This window comes from Ranitomeya imitator, chromosome 4 (genome assembly GCF_032444005.1).
Source record: "Ranitomeya imitator isolate aRanImi1 chromosome 4, aRanImi1.pri, whole genome shotgun sequence".
In the NCBI taxonomy this organism is placed as follows: Eukaryota; Metazoa; Chordata; class Amphibia; order Anura; family Dendrobatidae; genus Ranitomeya; species Ranitomeya imitator.
This window is the reverse complement of record NC_091285.1, coordinates 26,681,571-26,697,469: the sequence shown is the minus strand read 5'-3', so window position 1 is coordinate 26,697,469 and position 15,899 is coordinate 26,681,571. Positions and strand designations below refer to the sequence as shown.

Here is a 15,899-nt window from a genome sequence, read left to right as displayed (position 1 = left end):
TTTGTGTGACAGCAACAAATACCGTTAGTTTGTTTACGTTTTTAAAACAATGAGGAAGTATGGTGGAAGAGGTCGTGGCCGGGGGCGTTCATTGTCAGCTGGTAATGAGGGTAGTGGTAGTGGTGGAGCATCAGCTGGTCGTGGGAAAAAAAATATTGCACCTAAGTCTGGAGCTGTGGAGCCAGGTTCGTCGTCTGGCTACACAAGGCCTCGAACGCTCCCTTTTCTGGGAGTAGGAAAACCGCTTTTAAAGCCGGAGCAGCAAGAGCAAGTTTTGGCTTATCTTGCTGACTCAGCCTCTAGCTCTTTTGCCTCCTCTCATGAAACTGGTAAATGTCAAAGCAGCGCGTCGTTAGTGGATGTTCACGGTCAGGGACAAGTCGCTTCCTTGTTCTCTTCAGCAAAAACAACAACAGAGAAGAATGCAGCAGGCGACACAACGGGTTACTCCATGGAGCTCTTTACACATACCGTCCCTGGCTTAGAAAGTGAAGCAGTTAACAGTCCATGCCCATTACAAGTTGAATCTGACATGGAGTGCACTGATGCACAGCCACAGCCAGACTACTATGCTGGTCCTTTGACTCAGACCACAACATTGCCCTCGCAGGGTGCTGATCAAGAATCAGACCCTGATGAGACTATGTTGCCCCATCACGAACGCTATACCACCGACCGACACGGTGACACAGACGAAGTTGCACACGAGCTACAAGAAGAGGTAATAGATGACCCAGTTCTTGACCCCGATTGGCAGCCATTGGGGGAACAGGGTGCAGGCGGCAGCAGTTCTGAAGCGGAGGAGGAGGGGCCGCAGCAGGCATCAACATCGCAACAGGTTCCATCTGCCGGGCCCGTATCTTGCCCAAAACGCGTGGCAAAGCTAAAACCTGTTGGAGGACAGCGTGGCCATCCGGTTAAAGCTCAGTCTGCAATGCCTGAAAAGGTATCCGATGCTAGAAAGAGTGCAGTCTGGCATTTTTTTAAACAACATCCAATTGATCAGCGCAAAGTCATCTGTCAAAAATGTTCAACTACCTTAAGCAGAGGACAGAATCTGAAAAGTCTCAATACAAGTTGCATGCATAGACATTTAACCACCATGCATTTGCAAGCCTGGACTAACTACCAAACGTCCCTTAAGGTTGTAGCACCCTCGGCCAATGAAGCTAGTCAGCAACGCAACATCCCTTCTGGCAGTGTAGGGCCACCATTTTCCGCACCACTTGCAGTATCTGTGCAGGTTTCTTTGCCAGGCCAAAGCCGTCAGGGTCAGGGAATCACCAGTTTCGTAGTAGGAAACACTGCATCTAGGGCACCGGTGGCAACAATACCATCTCCCACCGTCTCTCAGTCTGCCATGTCCACCGGCACCCCCGCTAGTTCCACGATCTCCAGCTCTCCAGTCCAGCTCACCCTACATGAGACTATGGTTAGAAAAAGGAAGTACTTAGCCTCGCATCCGCGTACACAGGGTTTGAACGCACACATAGCTAGACTAATCTCGTTAGAGATGATGCCCTACCGGTTAGTTGAAAGCGAAGCTTTCAAAGCCCTGATGGACTACGCTGTACCACGCTACGAGCTACCCAGTCGACACTTTTTTTCCAGAATAGCCATCCCAGCCCTCCACCAGCATGTTAAAGAGCGCATCGTCCATGCACTCAGGCAATCTGTGAGCACAAAGGTGCACCTGACAACAGATGCATGGACCAGTAGGCATGGCCAGGGACGTTACGTGTCCATCACGGCACACTGGGTAAATGTGGTGGATGCAGGGTCCACAGGGGACAGCAAGTTTGGGACAGTTCTGCCTAGCCCACGGTCTAGGAAACAATTGGCTGTAGCCGTTCGCACCCCCTCCTCCTCCTCTTCGTCCTCCTGCAGAAGCGAGAGCTCGTCCACAGACCGCAGTCGCACAACCACTCCATCCGCAGCTGCCACTGTTGCACACCAGGTCTCCCATTATGGGGCAGCTACTGGCAAACGTCAGCAGGCTGTATTGGCTATGAAGTGTTTGGGCGACAACAGACACACCGCGGAAGTTCTGTCCGAGTTCTTGCAGAAAGAAACGCAGTCGTGGCTGGGCACTGTAGATCTTGAGGCAGGCAAGGTAGTGAGTGATAACGGAAGGAATTTCATGGCTGCCATCTCCCTTTCCCAACTGAAACACATTCCTTGCCTGGCTCACACCTTAAACCTGGTGGTGCAGTGCTTCCTGAAAAGTTATCCGGGGTTATCCGACCTGCTCCTCAAAGTGCGTGGACTTTGCTCACATATCCGCCGTTCGCCCGTACACTCCAGCCGTATGCAGACCTATCAGCGTTCTTTGAACCTTCCCCAGCATCGCCTAATCATAGACGTTGCAACAAGGTGGAACTCAACACTGCACATGCTTCAGAGACTGTGCGAACAGAGGCGGGCTGTTATGTTTTTGTGGGAGGATACACATACACGGGCAGGCAGTAGGATGGCAGACATGGAGTTGTCAGGTGTGCAGTGGTCGAAGATTCAAGACATGTGTCAAGTCCTTCAGTGTTTTGAGGAATGCACACGGCTGGTTAGTGCAGACAACGCCATAATAAGCATGAGCATCCCCCTAATGCGTCTGCTGATGCAAAGTTTGACGCACATAAAGGATCAGGCGTCTGCAGCTGAGGAAGAGGAAAGCCTTGATGACAGTCAGCCATTGTCTGGCCAGGGCAGTGTACAGGACGAGGTAGCGGGCGAAGAGGAGGAGGAGGACGAGGAGGATGATGGGGATGATTATATTTTTAATGAGGAAGCTTTTCCGGGGCCACTGGAAATTGGTGGCGCGGCAAGGCCGGGTTCTGGTTTTTTGAGGGACACAAGTGACGTGGATTTGCCTGAAACTGCCCCTCAACCAAGCACAACCGCAGATTTGAGAACTGGAACTTTGGCCCACATGGCGGATTATGCCTTACGTATCCTCAAAAGGGACACACGCATAACTAAAATGATGAATGATGACGATTACTGGTTGGCCTGCCTCCTTGATCCTCGCTATAAAGGCAAATTGCAAAATATAATGCCACATGAGAACTTGGAACTAATATTAGCAACCAAACAATCAACTCTTGTTGACCGTTTGCTTCTGGCATTCCGTGCACACAGCGCCCGTGATCGTTCTCACACGAGCTGCAGGGGCCAGCAGACCAGAGGAGTTAGAGGGGCAGAAATCAGAAGTGGCGTTGGCCAGAGGGGTTTTCTGACCAGGTTGTGGAGTGATTTTGCTATGACCGCAGACAGGACAGGTACTGCAGCATCAATTCAAAGTGACAGGAGACAACATTTGTCCAGTATGGTTACAAACTATTTTTCATCCCTTATCGATGTTCTCCCTCAACCGTCATTCCCATTTGATTACTGGGCATCAAAATTAGACACCTGGCCAGAATTGGCAGAATATGCATTGCAGGAGCTTGCTTGCCCGGCAGCTAGTGTCCTATCAGAAAGAGTATTCAGTGCTGCAGGTTCAATACTAACAGAAAAAAGGACTCGTCTGGCTACCCAAAATGTAGATGATCTAACCTTCATTAAAATGAACCACAACTGGATTTCGAAATCTTTTGCCCCACCTTGCCCGGCTGACACCTAGCTTTCCTATGAAAAGGTCTTGCCTGTGGACTATTCTGAATGCCTTTTCCAATCTCGTAATTTTCTGCACCTGATTGTCCAGCATACGACATGTTTACACCTCACTAAATGGCCAAACTCCCCACACGGGGCCGTGGTATCGACACTTGGCGACAGCACCCGTGAGAGTGCAGTTTGTCTGAAGAGGTGGGTGAGCCCGCTTTTGGTCGACGGCACTGCCACTGGGTCCCTCCTAGTACAATAAAGTGTCTCTGGCGGTGGTGGTGCGCACCCAACGTCAGACACACCGTTGTAATATGAGGGGCCCTGGGCCTGTACCGCCGGCCACAAGACAGTTTCCCCCCACCCCAGCTCAAACAGTGCTCTACCACTTGCAAAATTATCTCACAGCTCCACCAATGTTTAGTCTATGCGCTGACATCCTTCAATGCCTGCCACTGACAATACCATTGTATTGACATTTTTGTTATGTTAGGCCTTCGATGCCTGTCTGTGGTCACTCCTTCCACTAGGCCTCCACTGACCACACCACTGCTGCCCGTGTATCCCTGTAACCAATTTAAAATTGCCTACAGCCATGTGTTATTATTTTAGGCCTTCGATGCCTGTCTGCGGTGACTCCTTCCACTAGGCCTCCACTGACCACACCACTGCTGCCTGTGTACCCCTGTAACCAATTTAAAATTGCCTACAGCCATGTGTTATTATTTTAGGCCTTCGATGCCTGTCTGCGGTGACTCCTTCCACTAGGCATCCACTGACCACACCACTGCTGCCCGTGTACCCCTGTAACCAATTTAAAATTGCCTACAGCCATGTGTTATTATTTTAGGCCTTCGATGCCTGTCTGTGGTCACTCCTTCCACTAGGCCTCCACTGACCACACCACTGCTGCCCGTGTACCCCTGGAACCAATTTAAAATTGCCTACAGCCATGTGTTATTATTTTAGGCCTTCGATGCCTGTCTGCGGTCACTCCTTCCACTAGGCCTCCACTGACCACACCACTGCTGCCCGTGTACCCCTGGAACCAATTTAAAATTGCCTACAGCCATGTGTTATTATTTTAGGCCTTCGATGCCTGTCTGCGGTCACTCCTTCCACTAGGCCTCCACTGACCACACCACTGCTGCCCGTGTACCCCTGTAACCAATTTAAAATTGCCTACAGCCATGTGTTATTATTTTAGGCCTTCGATGCCTGTCTGTGGTCACTCCTTCCACTAGGCCTCCACTGACCACACCACTGCTGCCCGTGTACCCCTGGAACCAACATCAGAAAATATAAAAATAAGTATTTTGCTTATAAAAAAGAAAATACTGGAGAGATATCAAATGCAGACATTTTAACATTAAAAACAAACACACAACAAAAATCTGGTACAGTACTAAAAATGGCCACCAGCTACAATAACTTTCTCCTGCAAGTAGTTAACTGAAAGGTTTTTTCAATTTTAAACACAGATATGGCATCCACCGAGTGTTGTCCTGTCGCGTCTTCTTTATATTATTGCCAAGAAGATGCAAAACAATGAAAATAATAAAATCATTATTTACCAAAAAAATAGAGTAAGTCAAAACCACATTGCAAATAAACATTCATTACAAATAAAGAAGCAGGGCGCGTCCGAGGGTGAGTATATACCTAATAAGAATATAATCACCCTCGGACGCGCCCTGCTTCTTTCCGACAGCCTTCCTTCCTAAGAATCAGCCCTTCCGTGGTGTAGAGAGAGGGTTTGTTACACTCCAAGGTGTTCCCCAGGTTGCCTTTCCTGAGCTTTGATCTTCCGGCTCTCGTTTAGTAGTTGTTGGAAACTACGCTGCATTGGGCCTACAAATTGGGTATGGGGTGTAGAGAGATGGTGTGTTCCACTCCAAGGTGTTCCCCAGGTTGCCTTTCCTGAGCTTCGATCTTCCGGCTCTCGTTTAGTAGTTGTTGGAAACTACGCTGCATTAGGCCTACAAATTGGGTATGGGGTGTAGAGAGATGGTGTGTTCCACTGTAGAGAGATGGTGTGTTCCACTCCAAGGTGTTCCCCAGGTTTCCTCTCCATTGCTTCGATCTTCCTGCTCTCGTTTAGTAGTTGTTGGAAACTACGCTGCATTAGGCCTACAAATTGGGTATGGGGTGTAGAGAGATGGTGTGTTACACTCCAAGGTGTTCCCCAGGTTTCCTCTCCATTGCTTCGATCTTCCGGCTCTCGTTTAGTAGTTGTTGGAAACTACGCTGCATTAGGCCTACAAATTGGGTATGGGGTGTAGAGAGATGGTGTGTTACACTCCAAGGTGTTCCCCAGGTTTCCTCTCCATTGCTTCGATCTTCCGGCTCTCGTTTAGTAGTTGTTGGAAACTACGCTGCATTGGGCCTACAAATTGGGTATGGGGTGTAGAGAGATGGTGTGTTCCACTCCAAGGTGTTCTCCAGGTTGCCTTTCCTGAGCTTCGATCTTCCGGCTCTCGTTTAGTAGTTGTTGGAAACTACGCTGCATTAGGCCTACAAATTGGGTATGGGGTGTAGAGAGATGGTGTGTTACACTCCAAGGTGTTCCCCAGGTTTCCTCTCCATTGCTTCGATCTTCCGGCTCTCGTTTAGTAGTTGTTGGAAACTACGCTGCATTAGGCCTACAAATTGGGTATGGGGTGTAGAGAGATGGTGTGTTCCACTGTAGAGAGATGGTGTGTTCCACTCCAAGGTGTTCCCCAGGTTTCCTCGCCAATGCTTCGATCATCATGCTCTCGTTTAGTAGTTGTTGGAAACTACGCTGCATTAGGCCTACAAATTGGGTATGGGGTGTAGAGAGATGGTGTGTTCCACTCCAAGGTGTTCTCCAGGTTGCCTTTCCTGAACTTCTATCTTCAGGCTCTCATTAAATTGTGGTTAAACGGAACAACTGCATTTGGCGTACTAGTTGGTTTGGGGCCTACTATCGGTGTCTGCCGCTCCTTGCTGTTCTCCTGGTTTCCTGTCCTGAAATTCCGTTTTCAGGCGCTCGTTAAGTAGTTGTTAATGTTAGACTGCATTTGGCCTACTAGTTGGGTTGGGGCCTACTATCGGTGTCTGCCACTCCTTGCTGTTCTCCTCCACTGAACAAAGCTGTGCCGCCTGTTTACTACTGTTGCCAATTTTGAACTGCATTTCAACTACTTACTGATTTGGGCCTACTCTCTGTGTCAGCCTCTCATTCCAGTTGTCCTCCACTGCAATGCCCCCTGATTAGTCCTGTGTTACCAATTTTGAACTGCATTTAGCCCACTTTATTCTTTGGGCCTATATCTGTGTTTCCTCCTCATCCTGCCCATTGCCCAGCCAGTGATAGATGAGTCTGCTGGTACATTGACCCATAACGCAACATTTCCCGTGCACGCTACACTGCAAGATTGTGACCCTTCTGAAAGTCAGGTCCCCCTTCCCGCATACCATACCACCTTACACGGGGACAAACAGGAAGGTGCAGATGAAAGTGCAGGTTCCTTCATCAGGTGGGGGGAGGAATACTAGTTGGCGACGTCACTGGCACAGGGCCTCTCATGGTACGCAAAAGTGTTGCTGCCGGTGGGAGGCGCCCCCGCCGTGCAAACACACCGCTGTACTTTGAGGGGCCCTGTGCCAGTGCCAATGCCAACGAGTGGGCCCCCCCTGCTTGCTCAGGTTCACAGCACTTGCAAAGTTGAAATACTTACCTCTCCCTGCTCCACTGCCGTGACGTGGTCCAGATTTCCTGGGCCCACTAATTACTTGAACCAGCCCTACCCACCACAACTTTAGCCAAATGACCCCCAATTTCAAATGCCTTCCAATTATTATAAGGTAAATTACGCTTGACAAGCATCATTAAGAAGAATGGATGGTTTTGACATTAAAATGGGCACTCTAGGTGTTTTCCTGGCCCCCACTCACTGCCGACTATGCTGCCCCATTGACTTGCATTGGGTTTCGTGTTTCGGTCGATCCCGACTTTACGTCATAATCGGGCGATTTCACTCGACCCGACTTTTGAGATAGTCGGGTTTCGCGAAACCCGGCTCGACTCTAAAAAGGTCAAGGTCGCTCAACTCTAGTTCTGAGCACTACACCGTTCTGGTCACTGCAACGTACTGGGCACTACACCGTTTTGGTCACTACAACGTACTGAGCACTACACCGTTCTGGTCACTACAACATACTGAGCACTACACCGTTCTGGTCACTACAACGTACTGAGCACTACACCGTTCTGGTCACTACAACGTACTGAGCACTACACCGTTCTGGTCACTACAACGAACTGAGCACTACACCGTTCTGGTCACTACAACGTACTGAGCACCACACCGTTCTGAGCACTACACCGTTCTGGTCACTGCAACGTACTGGGCACTACACCATTCTGGTCACTACAACGTACTGAGCACTACACCGTTCTGGTCACTACAACGTACTGAGCACTACACCGTTCTGGTCACTACAACGTACTGAGCACTACACCGTTCTGGTCACTACAACGTACTGGGCACTACACCGTTCTGATCACTACAACGTACTGGGCACTACACCGTTCTGGTCACTACAACGTAGTCTGCACTATAATATGGCACCCATACCCTTCTAAGCTTTCCAGTGTGCATGAGAAGTATTTCCTGATTATATGTAGGTTATTGGCGCACTTAGGAGAAACTTTACAACAACCGAGAGGTCCACTTTTTCCTGTTAAACATTTAAAACTTGGGGCTAAAACATTTTAGTGGTAAAAATGTAGTTATTTTTCCTTCATTGCCCAATGGTATAAAATTCTATGGGGCACATGTGGCATCAATAAAACCAATGCACCCCTGCATGAATTCATTGGGGCTGTAGTTTGGAAAATGGGGTAACTTATGGAGGGGTTCTGCTGTTCTGGCACCTCAGGGGCTCTGCCAATGTGACATGGCACCCTCAAACCATGCCAGCAAAATCGGAACTTCAATAAGGCGCTCCTTCCCTTCTGAGCATTGCATTACGTGTACTCGGGAGAACTTTGAGTAACAAATTGTACCATTCATTTTCTCCTATTATCCCATTTGAAAATTAAAAACTTGGGGCCAAAGTAACATTTTAGTGGAAAAAATAGTAATTTTCCATTTACTCAGCCTAATGTTATACAATTCTGTGATTTGCCAGAAGGTTGAAATTGCTCACTACAGCCCTAGATCAATTCCTTGAGAGGTGTAGTTTCCAAAATGGGGTAACCTGTGGGAGTTTCTGCTGTTTTGGCATGTCAGGGGCTCTTCAAATGTGACATGGCATCCGCAATCTATTCCAGCTAAAATTGAGCACCAGAATTCAGTTGGTGCCTCTTCCCTTTCGAGCCCTGCCGTGCGCCCAAACAGTAGTTTTCCACAACATATCTGTATTCTCAGGAGAAATTGCACAACAAACTGTATGGTCCATTTTCTCCTGTTACCCTTGTGAAAATTAAAAATTTGGGGGCAAAACCAACATTTTGGGGGGAAACACTTATTTTGTCAATATCATGGCTCAACACTATTACATTTTTTTAAGCACCCGTGGGTTCAAGACGCTCATCACACCTCTAAATAAGTTCCTTAGTGGGTGTAGTTTCCAAAATGAGGTCACTTGTGAGGGTTTCCACTGTTTAGGCACATCAGGGACTCTGCAAATGCGGCATGGCGTCTTCTATCTATTCCTGCCAATTTTGCACTCCAAAAGTCAAATGTTGCTTCTTCTCTTCCGAGCCTTGCCGTGCGCCTAAAGAGTATTTTTACACCTCATATGGGGTATCGGTGTACTCAGGAGAAATTGCACAATAAGTTATATGGTCTATTTTATCCTGTTGCCCTTTCCAAATTTCCAAATTTTGGCTAAATCAACATTGTGGGGAAAAAGTGAAATTTTCATTTTTTCCTTCCACATTGCTTTAGTTCCTGTGAAGCACCTGTAGGTTTAATAAACTTCTTGAATTTGGTTTTGAGCACTTTGAGGGGTGCAGTTTTTAAATTGGTGTCACTTTTGGGTATTTTTTGTCATATGGGTCCCTTAAAGTCACTTCAAATGTGATGTGGTCCCTACCAAAATTGGTTTTGAAAATTTTATTGGAAAAATGAAGAAATAGCTGATAAACTTTAACTCTTCTAACTTCCTAACAAAACAAATATATATTATGAAGTGAAACAGGCTTCGGGGTGACGGGGTTGAAGGGATTTCCCAAGCCAACAACTCGATAAGGAGCTGACAATTGGCACCCACATTGATCGGTTGGTGGCCAGATGTAAAGATCATAGCTCCTTTCACAATGTAGTTGTCACATCCTGACCCAATTAATAATGATGACTTATTCCGAGGATAGATCATCAATATGATAAGCCTGGAAAACTCATATAAAGGAGTTAAAGGTTGGGTAATAAACAGTATAAAATAGTACAACTCCATAGGTTCTAACAAGCCCCTCAGGATTTTACTCCCCTGCTGTCATCATACGCTGTCTGCTCACGTCACTGCTGCTGCCAATCACTGGCTGCAGTGGTCTAACGCCATGCAATGCTGAGGCCAACCAATGAGCTGCAGCAATAACATGGGTAGACAAGTTGTGACCTTTACAAGGAAGCACAAATAGTCCCAAAACTGTAAGGTCTCTTTTTTTTTCCCCAAGGACCCCATAGCATATTTATAGTCCTCCTATAACATACACTCTTGGGGAAAAACTTTCACAAAGGTTGAGGATATAAAGTCCTCAAAAGGCAAAAAAAAACAACAATAAAATAATAAATATATTTTTTTATTTTTGAGGTTTTAATCGAGCATAAAAAAGTTGTTCTTAAAGTCACGGTGTATGAAATAAATCACTTCTAGAAAAAGTCATCTTGGAAGAGTTGCAGATCATTATATGATTTTGTGTTTGTATGACATGTGAAAAAAAAAAAAAGATATATATGATATTCCGTAAAACTCGCAGTCTCTGTTTTACAGCCTGTTTTGCTGTTGCCATAGCTGACAGTGAGTTTGGTTTCTACGGAAAGTCAATGTTTGTGTAAACTCCAAATGCGTTCTCGGTATACGTGAACTTAAAGACCTCGTATGTGTCGGCTTTTCCAGCCAGTTACACTAGTCAGAAGTTATTGGAGAGTCTCTGACAAGATTAAGAATTCGTAAACTTTCTTCGGGTCAGAGCAGAGCCAAAGACGAGAATTTTTTTTTCTATTTTTATATATATATATATATATATATATATATATATATATATAGGTGCTTCTCGCATAATTAGAATATCATCAAAAAGTGAATTTATTTCAGTTCTTCAATACAAAAAGTGAAACTCATATTATATAGAGTCATAACACACAGAGTGATCTATTTCAAGTGTTTATTTCTGTTAATGTTGATGATTACGGCTTACAGCCAATGAAAACCCAAAAGTCATTATCTTAGTAAATTAGACTAGTTAACAAAAAACACCTGCAAAGGCTTTTAAAAAGGTCCCTTAGTCTGTTTCAGTAGCTCCACAATCATGGGGAAGACTGCTGACGTGACAGCTATCCAGAAGGTGTCATTGACACTCCGCAAGGAGGGTAAGCCACAAAAGGTCTTTGCTAAAGAAGCTAGCTGTTCACACAGTGCTGTATCCAAGCATATTAATGGAAAGTTGAGTGGAAGGAAAAAGTGTGGTAGAAAAAGGTGCACAAGCAACCGGGATAACCGCAGTCTTGAAAGGATTGTTAAGAAAAGGCCATTCAAAAATGTGGGGGAGATTCACAAGGAGTGGACTGCTGCTGGAGTCATTGCTTCACGGCCACCACACACAGACGTATCCAGGACATGGGCTACAAGTGTCACATTCCTTGTGTCAAGCCACTAATGACCAATAGATAACGCCAGAAGCGTCTTACCTGGGCCAAGGAGAAAAAGAACTGGACTGTTGCTCAGTGGTCCAAGGTGTTTTCAGATGAAAGTAAATTTTGCATTCCATTTGGAAATCAAGGTCCCAGAGTCTGGAGGAAGAGTGGAGAGTCCACAATTCAAGCTGCTTGAGGTCTAGTGTGAAGTGTCCACAATCAGTGATGGTTTGGGGAGCCATGTCATCTGCTGGTGTAGGTCCACTGGGTTTTATCAAGACCAAAGTCAGCGCAGCCGTCTACCAGGACATTTTAGAGCTCTTCATGCTTCCCTCTGCCGACAAGCTTTTTGGAGTTGGAAATGTCATTCTCCAGCAGGACTTGGCACATGTCCACACTGACAAAAGTAGCAATACCTGGTGTACAAAGTACAGTATCACTGGGCTTGATTGGCAGCAAACTCGCCTGACCTTAACGCCATAGATAATCTATAGAGTATTGTCAAGAGGAAGATGAGACACCAGACCCAACAATGCAGATGAGCTGAAGGCTGCTATCAAAGCAACCTGGGCTTCCATAACCCCTCAGCAGTGCCACAGGCTGATCGCCTCCATGTCACACCACATTGATGCAGTAAGTGGCGCAAAAGGAACCCCGACCAAGTATTAAGTGCATTTACTGAACATACATTTCAGTAGGCCAACATTTCAGATTTTAAAATCATTTTTCAAGCCAGTGTGATAAAGTATTCTAATTTACTGAGATAATGACTTTTGGGATTTTGTAGTATTCAGGAAGAAAATAATTTTTTCATCACCAGGAGAAAAATGGTAACAATGCAGTGACTTGACAACATTAACAGAAATAAACACTAGAAATAGATCACTCTGTTTGTAATGTCTCCATATAATATATGAGTTTAACTTTTTGTATTGAAGAACTGAAAAAAAATTAACTTTTTGGTGATTTTCTCTGATATGCACGTGTGTGTGTGTGTGTGTGTATATATATATATATATATATATATTAATATATTATTTTTTTTTTGTAGATAGGATTGGGTTAGACAAGAGGTTGAATACTGTAGAATGTTTATTTGTCAGTTTCTAGACTTGTCTTGCTCTGTTTTGTTCCAAAATATATAAATGTAAATTTTTGTTAGTATTTTGTAAATCCACCTATGGCTTTCACCACTGCCTGAATCCTTCTGGGCTGCTCTCGATCAAATTCAAACAAGTCTCAACTAAAATTTGATCCCAGGTCTCTTCTACAACCCCTGGCAAAAATTATGGAATCACCGGCCTTGGAGGATGTTCATTCAGTTGTTTAATTTTGTAGAACAAAAGCAGATCACAGGCATGGCACAACACTAAAGTCATTTCAAATAAGCAACTTTCTGACCTTAAGAAACACTAAAAGAAATCAACAACAAAAAAATGTGGTAGTCAGTAATGGTTATTTTTTTTAACCAAGCATAGGGGGAAAATTATGGAATCACTCAATCCTGAGGAAAAAATTATGGAATCACCCTGTAAATTTTCATACCCCCAAAAAAACCTGCATCAAATTAGATCTGCTCATTAGTCTGCATCTAAAAAGGAGTGATCACACCTTGGAGAGCTGTTGCACCAAGTGGACTGACATGAACCATGGCTCCAACTCGAGAGATGTCAATTGAAACAAAGGAGAGGATTATCAAACTCTTAAAAGAGGGTAACTCATCACGCAATGTTCTAAAAGATGTTGGTTGTTCACAGTCAGCTGTGTCTAAAATCTGGACCAAATACAAACAACCTGGGAAGGTTGTTAAAGGCAAACATACTGGTAGACCAAGGAAGACATCAAAGCGTCAAGACCGGAAACTTAAGGCAATATGTCTCCAAAACAGGAAATGCACAACAAAACAAATGAGGAACGAATGGGAGGAAACTGGAGTCAACGTCTGTGACCGAACTGTAAGAAACCGCCTAAAGGAAATGGGATTTACATACAGAAAAGCTAAACGAAAGCCATCATTAATACCTAAACAGAAAAAAACAAGGTTACAACGGGCTAAGGAGAAGCAATCGTGGACTGTGGATGATTGGATGAAAGTCATATTCAGTGATGACTCGCGAATCTACATTGGGCAAGGTGATGATGCTGGAACTTTTGTTTGGTGCCGTTCCAGTGAGATTTATAAAGATGACTGCCTGAAGAGAACATGCAAATTTCCACAGTCATTGATGATATGGGGCTGCATGTCAGGTAAAGGCACTGGGGAGACGGCTGTCATTACATCTTCCATAAATGCACAAGTTTATGTTGATATTTTGGACACTTTTCTTATTCCATCCATTGAAAGGATGTTTGTGGATGATGAAATCATTTTTCAAGATGATAATGCATCCTGCCATAGAGCAAAAACTGCGAAAACATTCCTTGAAAAAAGACACATAAGGTCAATGTCATGGCCTTCAAATAGTCCGGAACTCCATCCAATTGAAAATCTTTGGTGGAAGTTGAAGAAAACGGTCCATGACAAGAATCCAACCTGCAAAGCTGATCTGGCAACAGCAACCAGAGAAGGTTGGAGCCAGATTGATGAAGAGTCCTGTGTGACCCTCATTAAGTCCAGGCCTCAGAGACTGCAAGCTGTTAGAAAATCCAGAAGTGGTGAAACAAAATACTAGTGATGTTTTGGAGTCTTTTTCTGTTTGTTTGTTTTTCATGATTCCATATTTTTTTCCTCGGAATTGAGTGATTCCATAATTTTTTCCCCTATGCTTGGTTAAAAAAGTGACCATTACTGACTACCACATTTTTGTTCTTGATTTCTTTTAGTGTCTCTTAAAGCCAGAAATTTGCGATTTGAAATGACTTTAGTTTTGTGCCAGGTCTGTGATCTGCTTTTTTTCTACAAAATTAAACAACTGAATGAACATCCTCCAAGGCCGGTGATTCCATCATTTTTGCCAGGGGTTGTAGGTGTTCCCAAAGTTGTTGCACACTGGTCACCTCAATTGAGTGAGGATTAAACCTGACGGCAAAAACTTGACGTGTGAAAGTAGCCTAACAAACTAACTTTTTGCGGAGAGAGACTCTTTGCTTTTCCCAGAAGGCACCTAGAATATGCAAATTATCCTGCTCAAGCTTCAATCCCTGGTTTGGTGATGTTTTCCAAGCAACTGGTACTGGCGGTACCCAACGATCTTCTTCCTGAAGAAAACTCTTGGCTTTTCCAAGAAAGCACCTGGAATATGCAAATTAGTTTAGCCATGCTTTCTAAGCAGCTTGTCCCAGCTGTAACAAATGATCTTCTTGCTGAGAGAGACTCTTTGCTTTTCCCAAAAGGCACCTGGAATGTGCAAAATGTCCTCCTCAAGGTTCAATCCCTGGTTTGGCAATGCTTTCCTAGCTGCTGATCCCGGCTAAACCCAACGATCTTCTTGCCGAGAGAGACTGTTTGCTTTTCCCAGAAGGCACCAGGAATATGCAAATTGTCCTCATCAAGCTTCAATCCCTGGTTCGGCAATTCTTTCCTAGCAGCTGGTACCAGCTGTACCCAACAATCTTCTTGCTGACGGAGACTCTTTGCTTTTCCCAGAAAGCACCTGGAATATGCAAATTGTCCTCATCAAGCTTCAATCCCTGGTTCGGCAATTCTTTCCTAGCAGCTGGTACCAGCTGTACCCAACAATCTTCTTGCTGACGGAGACTCTTTGCTTTTCCCAGAAAGCACCTGGAATATGCAAATTGTCCTCCTCAAGGTTCAATCCCTGGTTTGGCAATGTTTTCCTAGCAGCTGATCCTGGCTGTGCCCAACGATCTTCTTGCTGAGAGAGACTTCGCTTTTCCCAGAAGGAACCTGGAATATGCAAATTGTCATCCTCATGCTTTAATCCCCGGTTTGGCGATGCTTTCCAAGCAGCTGGTGCCGGCTGTACCCAACTATCCTCTTTGGACTCTTTGCTTTTCCCTGAAGGTACCTGAAATATGCAAATTGTCCTCCTCAAGCTTCTATCCCTGGTTTTGTGATGTTTTCCATGCAACTGGTCCCAGCTGTAACAAACCATCTTCTTGCTGAAGGAGACTCTCCACTTTTCCCAGAAGGCACCTGGAATATGCAATTTGTCCCCATCAAGCTTCGATCACTGGTTTGGCCATGCTTTCCAAGCAGCTGGTCCCGGGTGCACCCAATGATCTTCGTGCTGAGGGAGACACTTTGCTTTTCCCAGAAGGAAGTTGGAATATGCAAATTGTCCTCATCAAGCTTCAATCCCTGGTTTGGCCATGCTTTCCTAGCAGCTGGTCCCGGGTGCACCCAATGATCTTCGTGCTGAGGGAAACTCTTTGCTTTTCCCAGAAGGCACCTAGAATATGCAAATTGTCTTCCTCAAGCTTTATTAATCTCTGGTTTGGCGATGCTTTCCTAGCAGCTGGTCCCGACTGTAACAAACGATCATCTTGCTGAGGGAGACTCTTGGCTTTTCT

The 15,899-nt window shown here is 45.2% G+C and overlaps 1 protein-coding gene across 2 annotated transcripts in view; it reads left to right on the top strand.

Moving 5' to 3' along the window:
* LOC138675315 (potassium voltage-gated channel subfamily A member 2-like) overlaps nt 1–15,899 on the top strand; it is a 177,272-nt gene that overhangs the window by 113,645 nt on the left and 47,728 nt on the right. The window lies entirely within an intron of this gene.